The sequence below is a fragment of the Trachurus japonicus genome, chromosome 3 (genome assembly GCF_045865225.1).
Source record: "Trachurus japonicus isolate A0001 chromosome 3, Traja_1.0".
In the NCBI taxonomy this organism is placed as follows: domain Eukaryota; kingdom Metazoa; phylum Chordata; class Actinopteri; order Carangiformes; family Carangidae; genus Trachurus; species Trachurus japonicus.
Window position 1 is genome coordinate 21,272,190 of NC_140909.1, and position 22,438 is coordinate 21,294,627.

The 22,438-nt window shown below is 40.6% G+C and overlaps 1 protein-coding gene across 1 annotated transcript in view; it reads right to left on the reverse strand.

Annotated features, from left to right (window-relative positions):
* The window catches only part of thsd4 (thrombospondin type 1 domain containing 4), a 42,523-nt gene that overhangs the window by 10,521 nt on the left and 9,564 nt on the right, over positions 1 to 22,438 (reverse strand). The gene's annotated exons all lie outside the window — the stretch shown is intronic.

Below are 22,438 nucleotides of genomic sequence, written 5' to 3' on the forward strand. Positions count from 1 at the left end.
TGTGAGTTTTCTGTGTCACTTTGCTGTTAATACATTACAGGAAACCTGGGCACAGTAAAAAATAGAACAGTTAACATCAGCAGTCCATAAATTCACACAAACCAGCAGTAAAAGTAACTCGCTGTGCAAACAGGTGGTGGAGCAGCCAAAACTAGTCCCAGTAGGCTATACCACACACTCAGACACACTGGCCTATGCTGTTGCAGGGCCATGGTCAGTCCCAAACAGATCGCAATCACCACTAAGGAAACCAGCTGAGTGGGCATCATGTACTGTAGCGGAAAGACATAGGGCCACAAAGCCTTCCTGTGATGGGACAGCAGCAAATCTCCAGGGTTTCTGGTGAGTTTGCAGCTCTTGCTTGGTTTCCATATGGATCCACTGATTTCAGTTGACATATTTCTCTTGTTCTTTTGCATATCAAAAACAGATTTCCATCAGAATTATTGCACAGACTTCTTAAAACCTTAAAAAACAAAGGCAGACCGAGATCATACAGTGGACTCCTTAGGGATCTTAGGGACCCCACTGAAAAATGTGGCTGTGAGGTGCTAAACCATCATCCAAAGATCAAATGATTTAAATGAATGCACAGCACATGTCAAACACATCCTAAAAATTGCACTATATCACCACTACATCACCACTATAGTAGAGCAGCCATTATTCAGCTGCAGCGTAAATGCAGACAGACAGCAGGAAGCAGCAGGCAGAAGATAAGAAGGTTAAAAACAAAGGTAAGGATGAAAAGAAGGATAAAGAAGAGATGGTATGAAGCGGACCACGGGTGGACTGAGACAGTTGGGGTGAACTCAAGAGGAGAGTCTGGCTCTCTCCCACCCATAGCAGCTGACTCTGTTCTGAGACAAAACACCACCTGGGCCAAAACTAACATGAAGTGGCTCCTTCCACACAGGAAATAAGTGATGAGAGAAAAGCACAGCAAACTAGAGCACTGAGGGAAAAAAAGTACCCGATGTTTCTGTGGTCAGTGTGGAATTATGCTGCAGTACAGCATGGGGCTGAATAAAGCCGCGATAAAAATCACCAAACACAACACAATAACATTCAGGGAAGCACCGCAGCATATCATGGTCTCACTTTACAGATCGGTGAATATAAAACAGCTCAAAATGCAAGAGTCCAGTGATAAAGGGGATACATAATGCATGGTAAAACTCACCGGAGGACATTTTAACTAGCTCCAATAAGTTAACAATGGAAAACAAATAAAAATGCAGTCAAGGAGGGCTGTTGGTGACATGACTACCAATGAATATCTCCATTTTCATCACAAATACCCTCAAACTAAAACGACACAATTATAGCAGCTAGGCAATGTTTGCCTGAAAAAGGGAAAAATGTTCCCCTCATAAAACAGACGCTGACATGGTGAGAGGTCATCTGTGGCCATTTGGATGGGAAAATGTCTGAATCAAAGCATATTCATCCAAGGAGTGTAGAATAGGCAGAGTAAATTACGATAACACTTTACAATAAGAGTCCCTTAATTAATGAGTTAGGCTATATTATTAAGCATTTATATAAACTAATGTGTTAATTAATGCTGAGTAATGCATACATAATGATAACTAAAACATTATTCAACTTTTTTTATTACTTAATAATTTATTGAGCACGGTAGTAAACATTAATTAACTGCTTACTAATAGGCTACATTAATTAATGTGTTTCATAATCCTAAGTAATACATAATAATGATTGTTAATACAGTATATCTGTAAACAGTTAATTAATGCTTAATAATGTACTAACTAATGTTATTAAGGGAACCTTATTGTAAAGTGTTACCTAAATTACTGACCCCAAAACATTATGTCAATTTAATATCATACTGTAGATTTAAAAACACACAGGGTTTTGCGTCTTTTGATATGAGAAGAGCCAAGAGGTTTTATGGGTCCAGAGCAGAAGGCATTAGAGAGTTAAGGGACTACTTGATATGTAGCGACTTGGACAGTTGCACCATTAAAATCACTTAACTGTCAGGACAAACTTTTCATCTTTGCAGGAGCATGCTGCACAGGGCAATAACATCTTAATCTGTCCCTGAAAATCCCCCAGATTGTCACATCTGCCCTCCAGGCTGCCTCTGACAAATGTGACCTCAATAGTGAACCCATCAAAATGAGGTGTCGCTGTTGTCAGGACACATGAGTGAAACCACGGTTTGGCGAGAGCCTCGCTTGCTCTTCTCAGCAGAGACACACAATCTCAGTGCAGCTGATGGATGAGGAGGTAGGTTTGGAGTCTTGGTCTAGTTTCTCCACATCAATGATTTTTTTTCACCTTCTCTCTGTGGGTGGTTTGTGCCATCTGTTGAGGGAAATCACCCCTCATTTTCAGTGGAACTTTAACAGGATTTTTTCAAATGTCGCTAAAAAACCCACCTTCATCTGGAAGTGGTTATATGTGTCAGGACGTGGAGTCCACTCCCAGTCTCCCAGTCAACTCGCAATCACTGAAAACAACATCATCTTAAAGTAAATCCTGATGGTATTTTCCCACAAGATTCAGCCGGGTTAAACTCATCATACTGCAGAGTTTTCGTAACAAACTGAACCCACACACAGTTTTGCCAAAGGCGCTTGTCACTAGATATTTCTTCTACTCCCAGAAAACACAACAAGGCATTCCAAGTTAGACACAGACATCCAGAGAGGTATGATTTAGTCTCTTTCTCACTGAAGTACAAGCTTAACCCCACCGACCTGTAGATCATTGATGGTAGCACTTTTCGGCCCTTAGCAGCTTTAATGTTTGAATACTGAAAATAAACATTGGCTGAGCTTATAATCATTAGGGTGTGGGCCAAGTGCAGACTTGCTGTGCTCAGTGTTATGGTTAGTAGCCACTCAGTGAACTGTGAACTGTAAACTCTAGGGCTTAATGTTAATTGTAACAGACAAAATGAGTGATGTGTCGGATCCTAAAATTAGTCAAAAAATAGAATTACTGTACCACAACCGTGACTCCACCAATGGCAAAGTCCATGAAAAATTTGTCACAATTTCTCCTTCTTGACTCACAGCATTAAATAATAGCCAGTGGTGTTTTGGCAGATCATTGTGATGTCACAGTGAAGCTAACCTTTGACCATTTGGATATCAAATTTCTTTTACACCTTATCGTTATAGCCTTATAGACGTTTCATAGTTATGGCCAAAAATGTGTTTTTGACAACCTTGACCTTTGATCACCCAGCTCTAATCAGTCCATCATTGAGTCCTAGTGCATGTTTGTGTCAAATTTGAGGGGGTAGGAGCAATCAGGGTAACACAACAGGAGAGACGGACAACCTGAAAACCTGCAGCCCTGCAAGTTGCAACGCTGATGCAGAGACATAATGAACTTTTGGGGTCGTGCGAATTTGAGGACCTTACAAATAGAAGTAAAGGACTTAAAATTGTTTTTTGTTAAACCCTGACTTCCTTTACTTCAAGGTTATAGCTACTACATGGCTACTTAGAAAAGCCGTCATTTGGCATCTCGAGTAATATAAAAGCAGCAGTAAATTGTTTGTTCGGACTTGAGGGAAGTGGAGGCAATAAATACTGACAATTTATATTGATTGCTACTTTTTTAATAAAGTTTATATGTAAAGGTTAGCAAAGAGAAACCAATTTACACATTCACTGAATACAAGCAAAGCATTATAGTCATCTTAAGTCTTGTTTCAAGCCACATGACCTCAAACTCATGAGTTCATCTGCAGAGTGAGGCGAGTGGGTTCATCACTACAAGCAACTGTAAGCAGAGGGGCACAATATATTGGCAGTTTTGTGCTAAAATTATTAACTGTACTGAATGCACAACTTAACTTTTACCTCAAACAACTTTTAGCAGCTAGATTTTTCATGCTGACTTTCTCACCATAGCACAGATACAAGTGATGATTTTCACAGGCCCCTTGATATGTCTGTTAGTGTGTTTTCCCAGCTTGCTGTTTCACTTGTGTGTCTCTGTGCATGTGTGCGGAGGCGTCTCTTCTCCGAAATAAAGATTTAGAGGCGGTGAATATCTGTCTAAACCAATATCAGGGAGTAGGGGAGGGAAAGTGGCAGATTATCAACTGGTGGTTATTCCCAACAGTAAACATGCACAATGTCATGATATACAGTTGCACAGACACTAAATCTCTTCATGACAGCATTGGCGTAATGTTACAATTGCCTTGCAATAATAGAGCTTTTATCTTTGTAGGAGGCCTGGTGTGTGGCTCCATTCAAGGAATGCAAATATGAATAAAGAGTAAATGTTCAGAATGACATCATGCTGAAATTGAGAACAGTGGTACATGTAATATGCAGGCTTTTAACTCCTCTTCACTGTAGTAAATTAAGTTGGAGGCTTTACTTAATTTACTACAGGCCTTAGTTGGTGATGGACCTTCTGGAAGAGGATTGTCTGAATATGTTTTTGTACCTTAAGCGAGCCCTGTTTTGTAGGGGTTCGATCTTTTGTGAGATTTGCCTTTACTGGGTGAAGTGATGTGGCAGTGAAGTTATAATATGATATTTTTATTTAGTTAATGTATATTTAACTGCAATAGTTTACATCATTTTTGACTGATGATTAATTGGCAGTGGTCTGTGGTTGTTTCTGAAACAGGGCTGCTGAAGGAACTGTGTCGTAAACCAAAATTATGGATATAAAAATACATTCAAAATACACACGAGACGTGTGAGTGTTAAGAAAGTGAAGGCACCACCTTCTGTGTTCAGCATGTGCACATTGTCAGCCACATGCTGGGGGGCTGCTGAGACACAATAATCTACAACTGACAGAGGTGTCAAGCTCAAGGCTGACAGCTTGACTAACACTAGCAGATGCTTATAACTTGACCACCGACCAACACTGCATCAGCAGCATCCAAATGTCAGCAGCAATGTTGAGCCATGCATGCAAACTTCTGTATATCCACTAAAACAGAAGCTACTGTATGCTTTACTACAAAATTCAATATATACTGTACTGTATCTCTCTGTCCCTTTTATCTGACGTGTTATGTATTTTTGTGGTTCATCAGAACTCAAATTGACCTGGTTATATGACCTGAGGATCGAAAGTCTCAGCACATAAACAATGTTGTTTTTTGTTGGTTTGTTTTTATTACACACTGAGACAGTGCAGTTGATCAACGAGTGTTATCTTGTTTATAGGCGCTTTTACGGACAGAGCTCCTTATGTGACTGTCACCAAATGCCGCGTTTAGTCATGTCCATTCCCTCAATATTGTAGGTTAGCGAACTACCCTTTGTGCCAAGGCTGCAACATCAGTGCAATCTAAGGAGTTAGTGTAAAGCACTGAAGTATCATGGGTCCTGGTGCAGTCTGTTTCACAGCAGCATTTGATAGCAGTTTCAGTAAAAATGGATGCAGGCCTGACAGTCTTATTAACATGGAGACACACTGCTGGTCCAAGTGCTGCAAAAGAACAATGTAACAAGGTTATGAATAAAAGGATGTTTTCTTAGTCTGGAGATGGTGCAGTGGTTAAAACCCCCCAGGTCTGAACAATCCACATGAATCCACTGGCTGAGGCTCACAGCCCGCCAGAACTCCTAACCTGGGTTCTGGCAGTTTCCCGTTCAGCCTCATACTGACCGCAAAGAAACTAAACAAAAAACAATAATGTGAGACATGAATTGTGTCTCCATCAAAACATGTTTTCACTAACTTCAAATGCACCATACCAATTATACTAGTGTAAACAAAATGAGCAAAAGCTCCATGACAAAAACAAAATCAACACAAAGTCACCCCAGGATGAGAGTAAAGCAGCATTTTAAAATATATTAGTGTGTGTTGAGTTAAAAGAGGCTGTTCGGTGAACACTACCCACAGCTCTACAGCTCTTCACACATGTAAAGTTTTTAATGTTCTTTGGTAAACGGCCAGTGAAGTTATCATGACTTCGTCAGCTGTGACACCATCTCATCTGGAAAAGCAATACAGCCCTAACTCTGCTTCCACATTGAGAATACAGAGGCAACAAGGAACCCAAAGACCAAGAATTTATACTAGATGTGACCTCAAGACACAGTGCTGTGTCTGGAGATGACATTAGTGGGATGTCAAACATCTCATGGGCAAAAAAAAAAACTACTAAAATAACAATTAATTAAGTGTTAGAATTCGGTTTAGATTAGAATTATGATACAATAACAGACCCCTTCCTTTTCTTATGACATGCACTATGTGGTTGCCATTGCTACCGGCATCTGCTTCCCACATGCTGGGATGTTTTGGGTCTTTAACTGGTTTTAATGAGCAGGGGCAGGCGACACTGTTTTTACTTCAGTCAGCACTTCAAACACATCTGCATGTATGGAAGCAACTGCCAGCGAGGCAACATCTGACATTCTCACTAATAAACTAACTGAACCCCCTACTACATCTGATTTACTGTCTTTACTGTGCAAAGTATGTAGGCTACAGTAAGAACAAAATATTACACTGGACGCCATTCTGGGCACATCTGTTACTTGCACTGAAGACTATGCCAATATTAAAGGAATAAATGTATCATATAACCTAAAAAATATTGTTTTCTTAGTTTTAATGCATTGAGATTTGGGATATGTGAAAGGAATTGCCAGCCCATGAAACTCCTCCCTCAAACAGTGACTGTCCAATCACAGCTTAAGCTAACCCTTGCTTCACTGTAAGCTGTAACTGTTGGCTAACTAACTAAGATAGGCACAGAGCAGTGATTTCAAGGACAAGGGCATATCATGATGGAGCTATTAGGTCAAATTAAAACGGCCCACTCATGAAAACATCATCTGTTGTTTAGTATTTCTCCTGTGGATGCTGTCACAGTTTTGTTGAATGTTGGCAACTCTGACCTGCTCTTTACTGGGTTTAACCTTGGCCAATATTGCCTGAAATGAACGGTGATAGCGAGGGGAGTTAGAACAAAAGAACAGTCTGATTTTACATTTTTATACTCATCACACTTAAAATAGCGGGGTTAACTATTACACTGAAATGCAAAAACAACACTGATTAATTTCTACGCCTGATACATAGATCATCAAGTGATGAGGTTGCTGTCAGTTTGAGTGTCATGCAGGTTTCATGGTCTTATACCATATTAGGGACATATCCACTAAGTGCATACTTAAAGCAGAAGTAAGTGATATATTTGTGTTAATATAAGTCTTAAATAGTTATATCTTCCGACAGCAATCACTTACATAGAGTGTTTGGACCGAAACACGGGTCTGTCAGTCACTCTGCTCTGCTCTGAGCCGAGGAGAAAACATTTATCGTATCCTACAGTTTTTATCCAATGAGGAGAGAGAACGGCATGCAGGGCTGTGTGTGCAGCCAAGGGATGCGCCTGAATGTGGCGACGTAGGGACGAGGACTGTTATGGTGCGTTCAAGGAAACTCGTAACTCGTGTTTTTCCGACCTGTGAAGTCGTACCAGTTCGATCTGGTGCGACTTCACGGGTCGGAAGTTACGAGTGGCCGTTATAGTGACTTTCACAGGTAAAACAGGTCGGAAAAATACGAGTGGGTTGCCTGAAATGCTACAAAGTCGTAAGTTGTGACTTGAAGCTGTAATTTACGGTTTCAAAAGCCTACCTGGAACGCAGCATTAGCCAAAACGACCGGATCGCTTACTTCTGCTTTAAGAGACCCCTTCTCCTTTTCAACCAAGTTAGTCAAAAACATTAAAAGTCAAGTCACAGACAGCATTTTCTGCCATCCCCCTGTTGTTGTCATTTCAGCTGGAGAAATCAGTGGTCACTGGTTACAAATGAGAGAGCTGCTTTTTTCTCAAGAATTACAGAAACTCCTCAGTAGTAAATATATTATAAACCCCATTGTATTTTGTTTTTATACCTCAAGACAACACTGAAATATGTTAATCAATAACTCTTTTGTAATACAAATGTGGTATATAAATATGTCACTGCATCACAAGCATTTTGGGTAGAAAAAAAACAAACAAATCCACAGTCTCTGACAGTCAGGTCCACTGCACATTCAATATGAAACAATGTTAGTGGACATTTTATCAAACCGATGTAGCTTCAGTTTTTAATGCAGGTGGCTCCAGGGGGAATTAAACTTTTGTATTTACTACATGGAAGATGTGACTTCATCAGATGCAGATTTATTTAATTTGTTCCTTTCCCTCGGATTTCAATTCTGGCTCTGGAATAACGGGAACACTAACTAGAAGACTAACTGTGGTCTGTAACCACAAATAGAAACACAAGTTCTGGTGTTTTGGATAGTAATCACTCAGTGTTCTGCTCTCCACAACATAGCATTTTTCCAAATCAATAGCAACATGTGTCAAACCAAAATGGGAGCACATACAAGCTGTAAACTAGAGAGAGATGATCTGAGGACAAAAGTGGCAGTTATGGTTTCAATGAATTTCAGAATTGCAGTATTTTGCTGTTTGTGCCTATTTAACAAATTTATTTTAGTATTGTTCGGATAGTTTTGCAGAACTAGACGTTGCAAGATTGAAATCAGGTTGTCATATCAACAGGATACCATTTAGGATGCAAGCACTAGCATTTGTAGCCAAGTGATGAAGACACACATAGGTATGAGTGGCAAGACCTTTGATCCCAACAGTAAAAAGAGACGTTGTCTATACCTCAAACTGCCCTCAGAGCCCCAGGGTGAAGGACACAGCGTCTTCGTTAAAAGCCCACAAGCTTGTAAAACACCCTGAAATAGAGCTGAGCATGTTGAATCTACAGCCATTAAAACATATAGGGTTTCACCTGACATCACCACTCTGATTTGGATGGACTGTTTTGGAAACAGAATTACAAAGTAGTCTCAGCTAGGAGTAAACACTAACAGATAACAGCCTGATCTTTCAACATTTCTGGTTGTTAACATAAGCAACAGATTAAAAGAAACAGTTATGTTACCACTAAGCATGGCTCTGACAGAAATAATTAGCAATATAAATTTATATTTGCTTTTAGCCAAGTGTTCTGTTCGGGGTCCTGTGGGAAATCAAAAAATCAGAAACATTGTCTAACTTGCAGCAAAAAAAAATATTTGGAATGTTTCAGTCCTAGACTTTTATCAGGACTATGCTTCATGAATGCTCCTAATTTTGTAAGAATTGACTACAGGAGATGATGCATCGACTGTGTTTGGTGTCACTCCAGCTGTACTTTTTAAGCAGTATTATCCCTCCCTCCCGAATTGGGATTTCTTCTGTAGTCGTTTGTACAATAGAGGTCTAGTGGGTCAAGAGCTCTAGGGTCTAACTGAGTCCAAGCATAATATGTCACTCTGTAGGAAAAACATCATAAATGACCTTTTTGGCAAATAAAATCACCATAATATTTCTTCATGCATGGTCCATAAAACATATAAAACATATTAAACCACTACGATAAAATACAATACTATGATACTATAAAAACTTCATCAAATATGCAAACTCACTGAGGCGAAGGGCAAGATTTCCACTTCATTTCTCTCTCTTTCTCATCTATAACAATAAATATATCAAATTAAGGAACTGGTTGATTTTACAATTATTGGCAGTAAAGCCAATGTCAAAAAACAAACAGTGAAAATACAATAAGATGTTACATGGGATGAGCATTAGACCAAAGTGTTAAATATTGTTATGTTGTTCTGAGTCGAGGATAAATGTCTACTTCTGTGTGACTAATTCTATCAAATATTCACGATAACTTCTGTCAACCTATAATTTCCCCAAAGACTGATTAACTGCACTGACATTCCAACATTAATATAAAACTGACAAACCTGTTTAAAGCCTTATAAAACTAGTAGACATCCTCATCAAGACCTTGGCACTCTGCACACGTTTGCATTAACAACCTCAGGCACCTCACAGCAGCCCCATTAATCATCAGCAAACAGGTGAGCTAAAACTAACTGAGCTGAGCCACAGGCAGCGGCAGGCTAATTCAGGCTTGCAGTCTATCCCTAATAGAGTTCCAAGTACATCTTTATAGTCCCAGGACAGGCCTGACTCACCAAGTCTTCCACTAGGAGGGAAATCTAATCCCACAAGCAGCCCGTGAATGTGCTGTGGAAAAATAAACAGCTCCAAGAGCAAGCAGAGCCACAGTGAAAACAGCCATACTGTAAATACTTCCACTCAGTAGATGGACCTCAGGATCATGGGGCTGCACTGACAGTCCATGTTATGGAGTGACACTGTCCAGTGGTGCTTGCAAGCACCAGAAACCGATTGGAAAGGAGCTTCATCTCCATGTCCAGTAAAACACAGGATTTTCTCTTTGTGACAAGCATGCAGCAGCATGTCAACCATGTCCCAAACATGACAGAGAGTCCTAAACAAATTTAAACTGAGCAAGCAATGTGTCGTGCAATGCAACTCTTACAGCCAGAGTTTTAGCATCCATGGGAGTCCCCACCCAGGTTCCTCCTGCAGCCAACAGAAGTGAAGCAACCTTCCTACCTGTGACCGCGGCTTCCCCTGCACACGCATATGGAGGCAGATGAGCAGCAGGAGAGCAAGTCCTGACAGCATTCTCTCATGTGGCTACAGAAATGTTCAACCAGTCACTCGGGCTTCTACACAAGTCCAGTGGCTGCTACTGTCAGCCTCTTCCTCGCCACCGCAGCTCTGAGAATGCCAAAAAAACCCTCTCACTACAGAGCTGATCTCCACGAGCTCCCCTTGTAAACTGAGCTGGGGGAGGTGCAGCTGGGGGAGGTAGGGGGGAACTGGAGCTTTTTTGGAGGAGGGAGAGTGAGAGGTAGAAAATGAATAGGGGGAAGAAAGAGACGAGAGGGAAAGGAGGCAGAGAGAAGGGTGTGTGGCAGCTACTGCTGACAGTAAATTGGAAGCAAGAGAGGAAGTTTTGGGGAATATTTTCAATGTGACAGAAAAAGCAAGAGAGGAAGGAAATTCTTGCGGGGCTGAAATGAATGTGTAAGCAAAACCACTATGAAAACTGTGTGCAAATAATTGGCAGGTGGGCATGCCATCTTCACGGTATGCCAACAAAGAGGAATTACAGAATTACACACTAAAGCATGCGATCGGCCTCATGCTTGTTCCTTATACTACAACCACATAGACCAGAAAAAAATGGACAAATAATAAGGTTCCAAGGTCTCATGGACATCCTGAAGTGGAAATAGTCCCATATGAAAAACACATTTTTTTCTGCTCACTCCCAAGATAGAGCAACAACAACTCAAAAACAATAAAATCCCTTTGCCCTCCTTGAGACACAACTCATCATATGGTTTTCCTATTGCACCACCATTGTTTCCACAACATTAAACCCTAATTCACCAAAACATACTGAAGAGCGGAATACACTCTTCATCCTTGCATCTGACAGTTGGTTCTCCCATAAAATGATATAGACAGACTGAGCACATCAGGGATGTTGTGGCTGGACCGGTTCCTGCACAAAGAGAGTTTTGCAAGCATGGGCCTATGGGATACATGAGATAATTGAAAACGTTTCTGTTTTGAAGTGGCACACGGAGACCACAACAAGCTGCTGCTGCACAGTCTACCACATGCACCGAAAAGGGCTCTGTGTGTGTGTGTCACATGGGCCAAGCATCACAGCACACAAGTGGGAATCAACGAAGATGATACTGTATGATTGTTGGGAATGGTTACATTCAAGATGGTAAAACTAAAACTCACTTCACCACAGTTCTTACACTTTTAACACTTGAGAACGACCCTCCCCCAAGGAACTCACTGAGCCGTCATTATATACCACGTATACCACCAAAAATAAAAAAGGTAAAATAACAAAGGTGGCAAGAGTCTCTGTCTGCTCGACGACTACCTTACAGGGTGCTCTCAAGTAAACAGACATCAGACAAACAAATGGGACACAATCGCGTTCTGATACCGGACAAGCCCCAACTTTGTTGGCCCTAAGGCGCATAACAATGGACCATCAGTGACTCTCAAACACTCAAAGACACTAAATAAAATAGGAAATAGTTTAATACACAATGTAAGGGTGATACAAACAAGACAGACATAAACTAAAACAAACAAAAGCCACGCTGGGAGGCAGGCAAGCCCAACATGTGACCCAAGGTGTCACCAGAAAATACAACAATCACTACTGCTGCCCATTGTTCGCCCAGAGTGCAGTGCAGCAGATTCAACAAGTTTATCTCAGTGACAGCAGCTACTGTAAGACACAAAGTCACTGATTTTTGAAGTGAAAAACAGAAAAGTATGATTGTTTGTCAAAAATATCAGAATTGCATTTTCTTCTAACCAATACTGTAACTGCAATTTGGATTGTAATCATTTTTTAACTCATTAAACTTTAGGCCGGTAGGTTTAGGTTTAGGGAAAAGCATATTCACAGATTTCTCTTATTTAAAATTAATTACCGTACAAAAAAAAAACAGTTTTTGTAAAGTATCACATTATAATTCCACTTTACATTACAAACAACATGATTTGATTTGCCTTATTACAAAATTAGCCTAAATTAGACATAAGCTACAAAATTGCAGCTTTTTTTTATTTGAATGTTGCATGTGATGTTAACAATCAGTGATTACAGCTAAAAATATATCACATTTAAATGTATCAGGAAATTTTTAAGGAAAGATTTAGTTTCAAAGAATAGCCTACAGTATATTATATATATACAGAGGATGCATGGATGTAGAGAGAGCAGCAGATGGGCGAATAAACAGACACATTACGTATAGCCTACTGTATATTCAATTATGGGACTACAGGTCCAACTGCTAATTTGCAATGTTTTAAACACCAGCTGGCTGTAAAAGTAACAGCTACTGAGCATTTGCACTTCAGATTTATGAGTGCTCTCATTTGTATAACAAGTCAGCTGAACACACTGTCAAATATTTGCTGGGTAATAATATTTATGCAGACACTACTCAAGTCAGAAGCTGCAACCTTTTCCTATGTTTTTCAACAACAAACAAAAGCACTGTCTATACGGGGGAGAAGCAAGACACAGATATTTCCACACTTGCAATCAGTGTGATTTTAGAAAACACGCACACATACTTAGAAACCACGAAGAATGACGTACAATAGGCTAAGTAGCAACAATCTCTCCATTAAAACACAGCACAGCTGCAGACGTGTAGGGGGGGAATAGTCTTTTCCAGCAGCTCATCCGTCACTATGAACCTGCAGACATGGTCTTCTGCCTGTGATCTGGGCAAAACTCATTATGGAAGCATAGCACCCAGAGGTCGGGCGGGGCCAGACGGACTCTCCAGTACACCCCGGGGTCTTTGTTTGCTTCAACAAGTGGGTCAGCCCTGAAGCAGCCTTGGCTCCGGGCGCTTGATTCCTTCAGTCTCCAACTCACACACATCAGAGTCATGCTCTCCAGCAGGTGGGCTCAACATTACTGTACTGTACGCTGTGAGGATCCAGCAGACACATGCTCGTACAATGGCTGCATTGAGTTTCTTCTCTTGTGCTCTGTCACATTTCCAGCACCTTCTTGCCGTTCGCTGGGTGTTTAAATCCAACGATCATTAGCAGAGACATGCCTGCAAACATTTTAGCAGGTGTGGCCTCAGTGGGAAACCCTCATACCTGGCAGCTGTGAAGCCTCTGTCAATAATCTGACTTACATCATGCTCAATTCATGCTCACACACTGATGGATGGGAAAAGAGGATGTGGGAAATCAAATCCAGTAAATATGTCCAATCATTTCTCTCCTCCTCCTTCTCCCCCACACAGTCTAATCTGTTCACTTGATCAGTAAAGGTTGAGGAAAGGCAGAAAGGAGGAAGAGAAAACACATTATTTTTGTGCATCTGGGATATATATTAGTCAGCAAGGCCAGGCATGTAGGTCCCATGATTGCTCCCTTCAAGCAATGTATTTGAGTGAAGAAGGCAGGAGTGGAATGAAGGGAGGAGGGCTGATGAATAAAGCAGGTCGAGAGGGGATTTGGGCTAGGAGGGGCAAGGTGTGGCTGAGGGAGACTGCTGTACCTATTTGCTTCATTCAACAACAAAAAAAAACAACCCAAAAAACACTCAGCTCAGAGGATATATAATAGTTACAGTACACCAGTGGTTTCCCACCAGGTGCTATCCTGAAACAACTGCACAGGTACCATAAGCTGAGTTTCATTTCAACAAAACAATGGCAGCCTATGGGGCTATTTTGCCTAATTCTGCTATCACAACAAGGTGCCATGTCTGGATGGCAATTGACCACAATAAAATACAAAAAAAGCAGCCAAAAAAAGAGTGTTATTACAGTATATTACTAATATTATTTTAGCTACAATAATGGGTGCAACTTAAAACATTTCTTGGGACATTTAAGATCACATATCTTGACTTCTGGTTCCTATTAAGCTAAAACATTTTTGGTCCTACACTTCTCATGATTCAGTTTGAGTCTGCCTTTCTGAAGCTTCCTTTTTTAAATGCAGTATCCACCACTGGGTGGAGAACATAGACAATGGTCACTGTCGGTCATCTCCTCCTTGTTACCTCTGCTGCGGGTAACACTGCTGAGATGGGAGAGCTCCTGACTATTGTCATTGCACAGCTGTACAACTAAATTTGTGTCGGCAAAAGTTTGTAGCAAATGAATCGGTACAGCAATGAAATTACAATTCATCCGTTCAACGCTCTAACTCTACAGCAGGTGAAACACATTGGGGGTGGGGTCGAAAATTGGAAAAGCAAGAAACACATGATAGCACACACAAAGTGAAAATCTGAAATGAGAGAAAAGACAAATGCACCATGATAAACAAACTGAATTCCATGTGAAATTAATTTTAATTTGTCATTAAGCACCAGCACTGAATCCAAAGCAAAAACCCCAGAAGAACTGGTGTGGACAGGTCGAGGACTAGGTCTAGATGAAACTGGGTGACTCTTTCAAAAGATCTTGTAATGAAATTTAATTAAAGAGGACATGCTAATAGTCTTCTAACTTTTTCTCTGAGCCATTTTGCAGTTAAGTTTGGCCAAGTTTAGCCAAGACCACAGTATAATCCTCATCTTTAACGTGTGTGTTTGGTGATCTTTTCAGACACCGTAGTGGTTATACATCAGGATTTTAGCAGCAGCAACTTGGAAGAGAACATGTAGGCTCAGTGGGCCATGTTTCAGTCACTATTTTATATTTCTTCCATTGTATGACCACAGAAACAGAAAGGTATGCACAGCAAAGGAAAATTACTTTATTGGGAATTCAGCTGCATTGAAATACTGTGTATGTGAGCATGAGAGTAGGAGAGAGACAAATAGATAGAGTTAAAACCGACCGATACTCAGCAAAATACAAACAGCCGGTCAAGCCACGTACAAGGTTTTGACCTAGTCTTGTTTTCATTGAGTGAGAGCTGATAGCAGACACAGACTGTGACCTGTAAAGGATCCAAGCCTCATTAGTTTCTCAACTGACTTGACCTTAACAGGAGACTTTTGTGAAGAACAAAACTGTGACTGACATGGACAAGATAAGTGCTGTGGTAACTCATTCATCTCTGTGTTTTATGTCTTTATAGATCTGCTGGACACCTTTTGTTAATAAAGCTGTTAGACACCATCAGATAAGAGTCTAATTTACAATGGTGTTTGACCCTGAGCAGCAGAAAACCTACAGCACAGACACACTCTCTTGGTAACAATTTGCACGCCCACTAACACATCCTGCACATTCATAAACAGGGATTTATAAATCAAAATAAAATATATTATCACATATATATCCTCAAACTCCCACAAATACAAACGCATGTGTTAGCGCAACATCCACTCACACCTTCATTTCCTGTCTTATTCTTAAATGACCTTAAATTCCTGGCGCCCGGCGAGCGCTGACCACACATTGAGTGATCCAGATCTGTGACATTCCAAACAAACCGATGAGGCATGAAACGTGCTCAACTGTCTCTTCAATTGACAGCCACCCAGACAGCAGCCAATCACTGTCAACAGCCGTCTGTGTGAGGAAGACCCGTGTGGCTGCAGAGTGCTAAAAATACAACCTTGTATCTGTAGTAGCAGGCTATACCCTCATAAAAGTGTCCAATTGACCAGACACTGGGACCTGCTGTGTGTCAGCCACCGACCACCAATATACATCAGCAAAGCCCCTATCACTATCATCAAGATGTTATCAGTCATGTATCCGTTTATCATCTGTCATCATCATCTATTACCTACTATGCTCCACATAGATGCACACACGCAGAACATAATGAGCCAGCATACGTAATATGTAATGTGTAATTCACATGATCAGAGTAAGGCAGGAAGAAAGAGTGCCACAGTGTCACAATAGAAAATACATTATACAATACCATTGCAGCAGGTATTGTATATCAAAAAAACAAAATCTTTCACATCACAGCCAACTTTGCAATTTTCCCTTATTTGGCCCTTCATTTGTGCATACTGCATATTTCTGGTGTGAAGGGGAATCAGGAGGAAAAGTACACATTTGATTGTGCAAATACTTTCTTTACTCCAGCTGAAATATTTTAGAGATGTTGTTGTGCTGAGCTGCCAGAAAATGATCAGGAAATGGGAGTTCAGCACAGAGCTGGCTTGTCTTTTGCTTTTCCTTTGAACCCATATTCCTGTGTGGTACCATACAAGCATAAGCTCCTCCTTGCACACAGACTTTATTTATACCCCCTCTATATTTTAAATTACAAGGAAACAATTCTGATAGTGAAGTAATGCAAAACAGAGGAACAAATTCAGCCATTATTTAAAGGAAATTAAAAGGCCAAATGTAAAATGCAGGAAATGAACAGAGAAACCACCAGTGTGTTGGAAACACATCAAATGGGACAAATGGGACTTTAAACGCAGACACCATGCTTTCTCGCAGCTTGACGGAGGCCCCACTTACAAGGTTAAAACTCCCCTGACTCCCGGAGAAAGACTTTATGAGCTGTAGCAGAACCCCGCAGAAATGTGACAGTGCAGAACAAGTGTCTAACCCCTGAACTCAGAGCAATCAAGCCTAACAGAGAAGCTCTGGTCGAAAGGAGCCATCAAGGGCCAGTGAGAGCAGACATCAGGCCCCCATCAAGATCCAGGAAGTTTAAGCCAAACTGAGACATCAATCTGTCATCTCCTTAGCATCTCAATTTTGCAGCCACCATTCGTCTTAACTGTCCTCCAACTGGAATTCTCATATTCAAGCCCTCTTGACAGCAACAAATGCCCTAACAAGTGTGATTAAGCAGGATAGTGTATCGCTATACTAGCTCCAAGGCTGCTGCTCTTTAGCTGAACCTGACCTTTGACTCCCTGTGGAGGGAAGTTAGAAAAAGCAGTAGCTCTATTCCAGGGAGTAAATTGGGCACTACTTAAAAGCCTATACTGTACTTAAGTTCATTTATGCTTTGTTTTCTTTACATTACAGACAAAGCCATACTTGCAAGAAGAGGAATTCCACTGAACTGTTTCAAAAACTGACCTCAGGCTACGCACAGACCCTAAAACCTTTACACTCTTACATGCCATAATGTCACAGACTGTTGTTGTGATTGGATGATTCGTGGACTGTAAGACTCCTCGAGAGCTTTCTCTCAGGACTAAGACTGACTCAGGGAAAATAGCTGCATTTAAAAAGCATGTCATATGAGGTACAGGACTTTTACTGGCTGTGCAAGCTGTTATTACAATGGTGCACAATCACACTTACAGGTGATTTAGAGTTACTGTATGTGGAGAACATGAAAAACTCATGTGGTTTGCAAAATCTGATGCTCACAAGGTGAAGAGCGTTTTCACCTTGATGTGTGGGCTACATTTTCCAAGGACTGTGTGGTATTTTTCTTGCTGTTCACTATGTACTGTAAACAAGCAGATGCTAGCAAGGCTTCCAATAACCTTCCACTTTGTCCTTCAGTCATGCGACCCTTTACTTTGCAGGTCCCTCAAGAAAGTCAGAAGATGCTAAAAATCCCTTGACTGATATTAGCATTAATTGTAAAGACAGCATTTTTCTTCTGTGAACACATACTGTATCATGTCTTGTACTGTGAGTCCAGTAACTGACGACAGGCTCCGCTGACATGAATCCATAACCATCTGCAGTGGGTAATGATGGGGAACACCCTGCGAGTCTGCAGCTGGGGCTTGTCGTGACAGAGATGGGACTGAGGTATCTCCACCACTCAGTGCCAGGCAGGCTGTATATCAGAGCACTCAGCCTCCTTTTAACAAGTCTGCCTGTCCACCACAGCAGGGAATGCATAAAACAGATGCAGCTGTCAGAGGAGAGAAGAGAGGAACGTCTTGGCTGTTGTTTGATGAGTTTGGTCCTGAGCCCCACGCTCAGGGTGCTGGGAAACATGCCAGTCGGGGAGGAAGGTTGTAGCTGTGGCTGGGACCTTGACACTACATCGGGTTAAACACAGCCTCATTCTATCTGTCATCATCATCATTGGGAGACAACAACATGTTAAAGGCCTTGCTGAAATCTGTCGCTGCATTAATGCTAATAAAACCAGAATCAAAACATTTTACAGGCTACATGCAGATTTCGGCACATTTCGTCATTCACGTTAAGTCGACAGGATTTTCAGGATTTCATCATCATCTCCAACCTGACCGTGCTGAGCAGTAGGAAGTAGTACAAACCAAGTACTAATAGTCCAGGCAAGATAGATTTTTACCCTCAGCTGGGCCCACCACCGGCAGCAGAGAAGTGTGTGGTCAGTGATCGCCCTTTAAAAATACACACACCCTTCTCAAATGCACTTCCTTGGTATAAAGGGAGAGAAGTCGCAGCTGAATGGAATCCCCACCATAAAGGGATCTTTCTTTCCCTGTTCATCTGAAATGAGTAACCACATTCAGCGAGTCTCGGGGCCTCAGAGCTGGCTTTTTCAATGTGCTCATGCTCACATGTGAATTATAAGAAATGTTCAGTGTTTCTACTTAACAAAGGCAAAAAAAAAACCCCAAAACAACCAAAGGATAGCAAATGTATTCTATAATTTTACTTAACTGATAGGAGTATACATCTATAATGCTTGAAAACATGACAAAAAAACTAAAATATAAATAACTTCAAATCAAAGTATATTTTGTAAGACTTAAAGATCAGGGAAAGGTCTACAGTACAGTATGACACTGGCCCTACAGTTGTTTGAACCAACTGGAATCATAGAGTATAACATATCAATTTATTGGTAATGAAGGGAAAGTATATATTTCATGAGAGACAGAAAGCAAGAAACTAACATGATAGTTATGCCCAACACTGAATCATCCCTGCAGACCACTGAGAGAAATATATTTTCTTTTTCTTGTATGTCCAAACCCATTTATTTCATCAGCTGTCTGCTGAGCCACCCAATAAAGGAAGCAGTGCTACTCAGCAGTTTTGAGCAGCTCCTTGGAGCCATCTGACACAGGACGAATCATGATGGAAAGCAAAGTCCTGGCAGCACAAACAAAGAGAAAGGAGTGTCCTGAACATTGAGCGACTGCTTGGCTCGCCCGCAGACTCTTACATTCAGGATGTAGACTGCCTGTTAGTGAGCACAAGAACCAAAATGGAATGACAAAACATTGGCAGCCCATTGAAATGTGTGTGGGCATGCTGAACGGGGGAAAAAACAACAGCGTAACCTTGAAATCTGCCTTGGGCTTGACTATATTCAACTGTTTGTGGCAAGTTACACATCATTATATTCTTGAGGCCACAGGCTGCTACACATGTTATGCTCGGTTCAACTGGCAACCACATCAGTGTACCCTTGCCGCATCCCAGCTTGAGGAGTTAAAGGCAGGCACTGAGGTGCTGATATTGCAAACAACTCATGGTAGCCAAACAATCCACAAAATGGGTTATAAAAGCAAAATCACACATTTGTCCTGTCAGAAAAAGAGCGGAGGCACTGCAATCTACAGGCTATGAACCTTAAAGACCACAATTAGCCTCATTAGGGTCGGTTGTAAAGCTTTTTAGACACGTGTCCCTCCTAACAGGTCAATCGGAGGGTGTCACTGCTTCAGATTCAGAAATATGAGATGGAGGCCTACAGTGGCACCAGGGGCCAAAGGTCAAATGGACAGGGCTAGGTTGTTATTCATGACACATAAAAGGTGTCAGGGAGAGGTATCGGGGACCACACAAACTGTTGGCTGTGTGGTGTAAGATAATAATTTGAAAGTCCAGCACTCTCAAAATGTCCTTTTGGTGTTTTAATGAAGCAGGTGGCAAGGTACAAATGTTTCAACAGCAATAGTCTTCCTCAGTGTATAAAGAACCAGGAAATACTTCACTTCCACTTTTCAAAATAAAATGTACACAAATGTATACAAATTAACAAAATACAAATCATATCACACAGTGAAGTAAGTGTGTATGAAAAATATGAAAAATAAAGGCCATTAAAGCCCAGCGACGTAGATAAAGTGCATAGTGACAAAATAAAGAAAAATAAATAAATAAAGGACAGTGAAGTAAATAACGTGCATATGAAAAATAGTATAAAATAAATGTTACAAGATAAACTGGAGTAATCAGATTCAGATCATATAGCACAGTAAAATAAATAAAGTGCATATGAAGAAAAATTTTAAAGAAGAAAATACAATAAACATAATCAATAGGACCACAAGGGCTAATAGGACATGTCGTAGAAGCTATAAAAGTTAAAAAACCAGACATGTCACAGCCAAATAGGTGAGCCACAAACATGCAATTAAACACAACGTTGAACGTTGAACACAGCGCGTTGAACAAATGCCTCAGCCGGAAAGGAACAACGCGGAAGCCGCGGTAGGTCCAAATTTTGTTTTAATTTCATTGTAAAGCAAATTTTAAAATTTAAATGATGGTCAAAAGGAAGTTTCTTCGATCACAGAAGACGGAGCCCATTAATGAACGTTGAAAAAATGATAGACTCTTGAACAACAACAAATATAAATGCAGATGGGAGTATGGATGGATTGAAATGAACTGATCATAGGTGACCTGTCTGATATCTGATTACGACTGGAAATGGGGATGATAGCTAGAGAAATCTATAAAATTGTTTTCTTCCTGAACACACTTGTAGATAGTTGTTCCTTTTTAGAAACCAACACATCCAAAATTGACACAGAATCAAGACTGAACTCTAAAGAGAAGGCAACCTTGAGTTCATAAACGAAACGATATCATTCAGTTCTTCAGTGTCCACTGCAGGAAGCTGCACTACCAGAGAACTGTATGAAAGCCAAAACTGAAATTACCTCCAGACAGCACTGTAAAACACTGACAGGAAGTACTGAAGAGTTGAGAGCTACAATATAACACGAGAGTTATGTCAGTTCCAACTCTTGACTTTATCACTTTGTCTCTCCAGGTTTTCAACTGTCACTCTCCAAAAACGGTTCATACAGAAGTTAGGCCATAAAAATAATGTGAAGTGGAACACAACAAATCTAGTAGTATGTGGAAATATATATTTATGACAATAATAGTCATACATGCTTCAAGAGGGGCTAAAATATTTGTCAAACTCTATAGCAAGTGGCATTTAAAATGTAAAACTCAAAAACTCATACAGTACAGTATATAACGGGTGTAATGTATTTGGAAGCAAAATATATAAGTACCTACCGGTATTCCTTTTAAAGTCTTTATTATTGTATCCAGAGCAAAGCACCACAGGTCTGACTCAAACCCAGGCCCCTGACAAACCTTAATGGTACGTGCTCTACCAGGCCCCCCACCACCAATACCTACTTCTAAAAATAGCATACTTTCAACATAATGAAAACATAAAGAAAAAATGTTCTATAGAAAGCTGAAGCAGTACTGCAGTATCTCTGCTGTAAGGACAGGCTGCGACCTGCTGGATTACCTCAATTGGAATGATTAGTTGGACATCATCAGAGACATTTACGAAGCCGGTAGAGCTCCAAGTTGGAGCGTAACCCACAGTGCCTTCAGGACATTGTACTAGTTTGTATGACACAAATACACTACACGTGGAACTGAAGTGTTTTAGCTCAAATAGACAAATATTACGTTTATGTTTACCTTACTGGGTTTATTGTTCTTAAACAACCAACAACATAATCTGAGGGAAAACTCACTCAGAGTTTTTTATAATAAATTTAATAGAACAATGAGATTGAACTTTGAAAAACCAGAACAGTTCAGGGTCTCGTTGTTACACAACAACATCAAACATAGAACATACAAACCAAAACATCAAATCCATCTTGGTTTCTTGTTTGTTTTGTCGTTTGTCAGGTCAAAAAAAGGAGTAAACAGTCTGGTTTCCACCCACAGCTCAGCTGACTACAGTATAGAGCAACAAGAGAAAAATAACCACGTCATATAAATGTGTGAAACATGTTGTAAAATGGAATCTGGTACAGTATGCTTGTAAGTGACCTGGTTGTAGTGAGAATGCAGCAAATTCGCTCAATGCATGAAA